Source organism: Mauremys reevesii, linkage group 1, assembly GCF_016161935.1.
Source record: "Mauremys reevesii isolate NIE-2019 linkage group 1, ASM1616193v1, whole genome shotgun sequence".
NCBI lineage: Eukaryota > Metazoa > Chordata > Testudines > Geoemydidae > Mauremys > Mauremys reevesii.
The window spans coordinates 18,365,257-18,371,927 of NC_052623.1; positions in this window are offsets into that span (position 1 = coordinate 18,365,257).

Here is a 6,671-nt window from a genome sequence, read left to right on the forward strand (position 1 = left end):
TGGGAGGCGGGAGAAGTGAAGCAGCGACGGCATGCTCGGGGTGCTCGTGCGTGGAGCAGGGGTGAGCTGGGGCGGGGTAGGGTGCCTCAGGGCGGAGGGGGGGAGCTGCCGGGGGGGCACCTCAGGGCGGAGGGGTGGAAGCTGCCACGGGAGAGGGGCGCCCCAGGGCGGGGGCGCAGAGGCGGGGCAGACGCAAGCTGGAAGTTTTGCCTAGGGAGCGAAACATCCTTGCACTGGCCCTGCACATGGGATAAAAGGAGGGGAAGGAACCCCAAAAGGAAGAGCTGTCAGAAGCCAAATAGGCCAGCAATGGTCTCCAATAGCAAGGCTCTGAACTGAACCATGGAGACAGCTGGGGCCTGGGGGACACCCACGAGAGAATCCCACAGCTGGGATGCTTGACCCAGGATATGCATGTCTCATGTGGAAGTTGGGTTGCAGGAGATGGAACAGACAGAAGCCACTATCTGGGCTCAGGCTGTTACTAGCTGGGGAGCACCGGAAGTGAGTGACATAGAAGCACGGAGGGCCATATCCTGCTCTCGTTTACATGGGTGCAAGGCCTATTGACTTCATTGGGACTCACACCCATGCAGATCGCAGCAGAAGTTGGTTCCCTGTGTGCAAATCTGACATGGTGTGTCCGGCAGGTATGGGTCATGTCTAGGCCATTCGAGAGATTCCCTCTGAGCGTTCCAGAACTATAATGAGTCTAGGGAAACCAGTATTGAAATGAGCCAGGAATGCAGGGTACATTCATTTGCACCGTGGAACCAACATTTCTCTCCTCCCGCATGAACACAAATCGCCAAATCCATGCAGGTCACTGGACTATGATGCATTTAACAGATTGGATTGAAGGATGCTCTTGTGGTTAACGAACCAGACTGGGCCATAGAAGAGCTCACATCAATTCCCTGCTCCGCTACAGGTGCCATGTGTGAACATGGGCAAGTCCCTTCATTTCTCTGTGCCTCAGTTTCCCCATCTGTAAAATGGGATAACAGCGGTTCCCCTATCTCACAGCAGAGGTTGTGAAGATAAATTTATTAATATGAGAAACGCAGATACTGCACAGGACTGTACGAGTCAGTAGCTAATAATGCTTCTTTTTCTGGCTCTGTAATATTTTATCTGGTTTTATTGTGCATTACATAGTATTTTATGGTTTTTAAATAAATCCGGAGCACGGTGGGGAGGGCTGGCACCATTTCACCTCCCTTATTCCCTTGGCAGCCTGTGATGTCTGTGTTTTCCTTACAATTTATTACTCTTTTAATTACAGTTTCAATCTCATAATAAAAGTTATTTGTATCCCAGCCTACTGCTTTGTCAGTCATAAATCAGGGTGTTAGGCCTGAATAAAGATGCAGCACAAAACCCAGTTATGCCAACCTGACTGAAATCAGGCTAACAGAGGTTTCTGGGTAATCCCAGCGTGGAAAAATACTGAGAAGCAGCATGTTTCACAAAGCCCTGGGAGAAAGTGAGATAAGAGAGGGGAGTGTTTGAAGGATTGATAGGGAGCCAGCCTCCCTGTATTCACTCCCTGTTTCTGTCTTAGGTCCATTGTTAACTCCTGTCTTCCAGTTTCTGGTGCTTGGCAACCATACTGATAAGAAAGTTGCTGGGGCATCACAACTTGCTTACATTATAAAGAAAGACAGATGTGCTTTGTTATTAGGGTTTGTTACTAACCAAAGGGGGGTGGGATATGGGTTGTGTGAAATGAATAATTTGTGACGCGACGGAACTGTCTATATAACCTATACTTAGTTGTAAAAGAGGCTGCTGGTTCTCTTTGGATATGAGCTGTTCTTTACTGACACGTGCACTTGTCAATAAAGAACTTTTGATCGGACCTTGCTGGTGTTGCCTGTCTCTCTGCGGTCAGACAACGAACTTCGCTGTTGGGGTTTGAGTCCCTGACAAGGGCTAACAGTAAACACGCTGCCCAATAAGCCAGCAGGGGAAAAACAGCTCTACTGAGAAAGCCTCATAAATGGAAAGATCATTTACTTTCCACGGTATTTTCACTTGCACATTTCACAGCGTTTACGCTCAGAAAGCTCAGGCTCCCCTGAAACCCTCGATTGGTTACGTGACCACAGCTGGCTTATTTTTGGGATGTGTTATATACACCCTCCGCCCCACCCTGAGAGACAGATGTGAGTTCTTCAGTCAGTCTGGAACTGGATTGTGCAGCTTTGTAACGTAGGATCAGGCCGTAACCTCCCACTACTGTGTCAGCCCGGTGAGTAAACTGGTTTAGCAGCGTCTTGATCGTCTCTTGCTGTGTTAAATTCAGTGTGTGGCTAACAGGAGGGGTATTGTTTATGGAGGGGGTGTGGACCTTTAAAGTTGGGGAAAGTGTCTCTGAAAGGGCACCAGGGGGTTCCATGTAGCTCAGGGATTTGGTTGAGAAATAAAATGTGTCTTTACTAGGCAGTGATCAGATCTGAAACCCAGCCTTGCGGCTAGTGCCTCATCGCTGGCGACTCTGGGCTGGCCGAGGGGCATGGTACCAGACAGATGTAATGAACCCCTGGTGCAGCTCAAGGGGAATTCAGTTAACAATGCTGCAGCTGCTGTCTGAGCCTCACAGGTTCCAGTTCTCTCTCTCCCCACTTTACGGCTCTGCAGGGCCAGTGGAAATAACAGACCATTAATTTTGGCCTCTACAGTCACGGCACACAGGGTTTCAAGGGGCTGTTTCCAGTCGTGTTTCTCACCATCCCTGCTCCTTAATTAGATGGCCGTATCCTGGCTGTTTTCACGCGATGTTCAGCTTGGCTGGTGGCGAAGGCAACGAGTGACCAGCTCTCCCCCGGATGGAGATGGTTTTCTTCCAGCCCTGTAGAACTGTGGCGCACCCTAGATTCTCTTGCAGAGACAGCTCCTGGGGAAAGCTTTCTCGCCAAAGTCACAGACACAAATCACACCAGAGCTTCCAAGAGCATGGCAAAGGTAAAGGGCAGAACCCTCTACCACGTCTGCCACAGCCAATCAACAAGGGCTGCCATCTTTGTTACTTGTCTGTACAGCACCTAGCACAAAGGGGCCTTGGTCCTTGACTGGTGATGACTAGGTGCCAGCATAACCTAACACTGCTAACAATACTAACCTGCCCAGAGGGCAGTTTCTTCCCAGTGCCCATTGGTTAGACATTGGCGTATGGCCCAAGCAGGAGAATTCATGTCCCTGCCAAACTTTTGATTTCATTATGATATTTACAAGCATGTTTAGAGACTAATGGATGAAATCTTGCTAGGAATGAAATCACGTGTCGCTGAATATTCACATAAGAACGGCCACACTGGGTCAGACCAAAGGTCCATCTAGCCCAATATCCTCTCTACTGACAGTGGCCAATGCCAGGTGGCCAGAGGGAATAAACAGAACAGGGAATCATCAAGTGATCCATCCCCTGTCGCCCATTCCCAGCTTCTGGCAAACAGAGGCTAGAGATACCATCCCTGCCCATCCTGGCTAATAGCCACTGCTGGCCCCATCCTCCATGAATTTATCTAGTTCCTTTTTTAACCCTGTTATAGTCTTGGCCTTCACAACATCCTCTGGCAATGAGTTCCACAGGTTGACACGTGTTAATCTGAAATGAGCTCTATTAAATGAAGCATTCTGCGCCTGCAGCACTATCATCATTCAACTACAATCTCGTCATACTTGTTACATTTTATACTGAGAGTTAAGTATTATTTAGATCCAGGACAACCAGGCTCCTTAACAGAACCTCTCATTTCAGTTTAGACCAAGAATAAGAAAACACTTTAATTTGTGTGTGTATTGTCATAGGCCCTGTGACGAGGCGGTTCTGGCGGGACCCAACTGAGAATGCCAATTCAGGACCAATTGCTCAAACAGGGCAGTCACAGCCCTAGGCTGGGGTTTTTCCAACTCTAAGGCAAACCAAACCAGCCAGACAAAAAGGACTTCGGTTTCACCCCACTGGCTAACCACAAGTCACACGAGCAACTTCCTTAGACACTCCAGTCTCCCAGTATCACCACCAATGCCACCCGTCCTGGGGAGGAATGGTTATGAAAACCAACCCCCAATAAAAGAAAAAGGTTCTCTCGATCCCAAAGGACCAAGCCCCAGACCCAGGTCAATACACACATCAGATCTTACTCACAAATCACGCTGTTGCCAATCCTTTAGAATCTAAAATCTAAAGGTTTATTTATAAAGGGAAAAAGGTAGAGATGAGAGCTAGAATTGGTTAAATGGAATCAGTTACATACAGTAATGGCAAAGTTCTTAGTTCAGGCTTGTAGCAGTGATGGAATAAATTGCAGGTTCAAATCAAATCTCTGGAGTACATCCCCCACTGGGATGGGTCATCAGTCCTTTGTGCAGAGCTTCAGTTTGTAGCAAAGTCCCTCCAGAGGTAAGAAGCAGGATTGAAGACAAGATGGAGTTGAGGCATCAGCCTTATATAGGCTTTTCCAGGTGTAAGAACCTCTTTGTCCTTACTGTGGAAAATTACAGCAAAATGGAGTCTGGAATCACATGGGCCAGTCCCTGCATACTTTGCTGAGTCACAAGGCGTGTTTGCCTTCTCTCCATGGGTCAGTTGTGTAGCTGATGGTCCTTAATGGGCCATCAAGCAGGCTAGGCAGGGCTAACACCAATTTGTCTGGGATATCACCCAGAAGCAGAGCACAATACCAAATACAGACTGTACAGAGCCAATACTTATAACTTCAACTACAAAATGATACACAGACATATAGACAGCATAATCATAACCAGCAACCCATAACCTGGTCTTAGACACCTTAGATGACCCCCTTTATCTAAGATTTGGTGCCACTACAGGACCTTGGTTGCAACCCATGTTCTATATGGTCCCCATTTATATCCATAATGTCACAGGCCCTAAAGGTTCCGCGTGAGATCAAGGCACCACTGCACTAATTACTATACAGTCCCTGCCCTGAAGAGCTTAAAATCTAAATAGACCAGACAGACAAAGGACAGGGGAGGAAACAGAGAGATGAAATGACGTAGCATCCAGTGCCAGGTGCCTCCAAGGAAGGTGCAAGACGCCCTGCAGCGGGCGGCTCTGAGTAATCTGTTCCCAAGGACAGTTTCCTTCCTAACCCCATTAGTTAGAGGTCAGCGTACGTGCTGAAGCACATCAGATCAGACATCCCTGGTCATACAGTGCCGCTGGGTAGATTCTGATAGCACTTTCGAATGAAACATGTCCCTGGTGGAGACTGAGGCCTGCTCACTGCTAACTAACAAAAGCCTTGCGTCAAAATAAGCAGCCTGATTATCAGAGGTGCTGAGCACCTGTGGTTCCCATTAACATTAGAAGGAATTGATGGTATTCAGCACCTTTGAAAATACTGGCTTCTATCTCTGCCACTGAGGCCGAATGCACTAATGGCTGACATTCACCCCAGCAGGCCAGCACTAATTCTATGCCTCACTGGACACCGCCAAACAAGACTTCGGTGTCTGGTGAAGTTTTTGAATTTCACCCTAATGTTTGTAAAGCCCCGTACAAGCCTCAGACAGGTGTCACAAGAGAGGTTCACAGTATCGTTCGCAAAAATCACAGTTTCTCTTTGAGTAGAACTTTCTCTCGGGTGTCTTCCTCCCCCTGGGGGTTCTACCCCTCTCCGCTGGCCATCGGCAGGGGCGGCTCCAGGCACCAGTGCACCAAGCACGTGCCTGGGGCAGCAAGCCGCGGGGGGCAGCCAGCTGGTCACCTTGAGGACAGCAGTCAGGCTGCCTTCGGCAGCATGCCTGCAGGAGGTCTGCCGGTCCCGTGGCTTCGGCGGCAATTCGGCGGTGGGTTCACCAAAGGCGCGGGACCGGCAGACCTCCCATAGGCATGCTGCCAAATCCGTGTTACCAGCGGACCTCCCGCAGGCATGCCGCCAAAAGCCTCCTGACTGCTGTACTTGGGGCAGCAAAATACATAGAGCCACCCCTGGCCATCAGATACTGAAATGAAGGAGGATGGGCTGTAGATCAGTAGCTGCAGAAACTGAAACTCAGCTGTCTTGGTCTGGTGGATTGGCGAGAGGACAAATTCAGAACTGAGGGTGAAGGAGGCTGTCAAGGCTGAATCCCCGCTCTGTCACTCCAAGTGCAGAAGGTGGGGGCCCGCAAGGTTTCTAAAAATTAATACCTGCCACTCCAGGCTTGTATTAAACCCCCAAGGTTACAGCTTTTCTCTGACCTTGGCCTGGTAAATGCTGCCACCACCCACTGCCTCTTGCAAATCCTCAGAAGTTTTCCCTGAGTCCCCTTCGCTTTTCCACCCCGCCTCGAGAAAGCCAAGAAAGGAAACAAACAAAAGGGAAACCCTGTGGTTGTCACCAGCTCATTGAAAAACATATGCACAGACCTTTTAAGACACAAAACCAATCAGGTTTTTTTTTTAAAAAAAAGATAAATTTTATTTAAAAAAAGAAGAAAGACTGACGACAACCTAAGAACTTTTTTTGCCTCATTTTCACTCTCTAGGTCACATCCGTCCTGGTACAAGGCCCATTTCCTTCCTTGATCACTGTGGGATGTTTATGTGATAGAGATGGGCCTGAATCAACCCCCCCCCAACTGAACCCAGTGACACTTTGGCTCTGAATCTGACTCTTGTAGCTTAGGTTTATCTCAAGTTCATTTACTGCAAG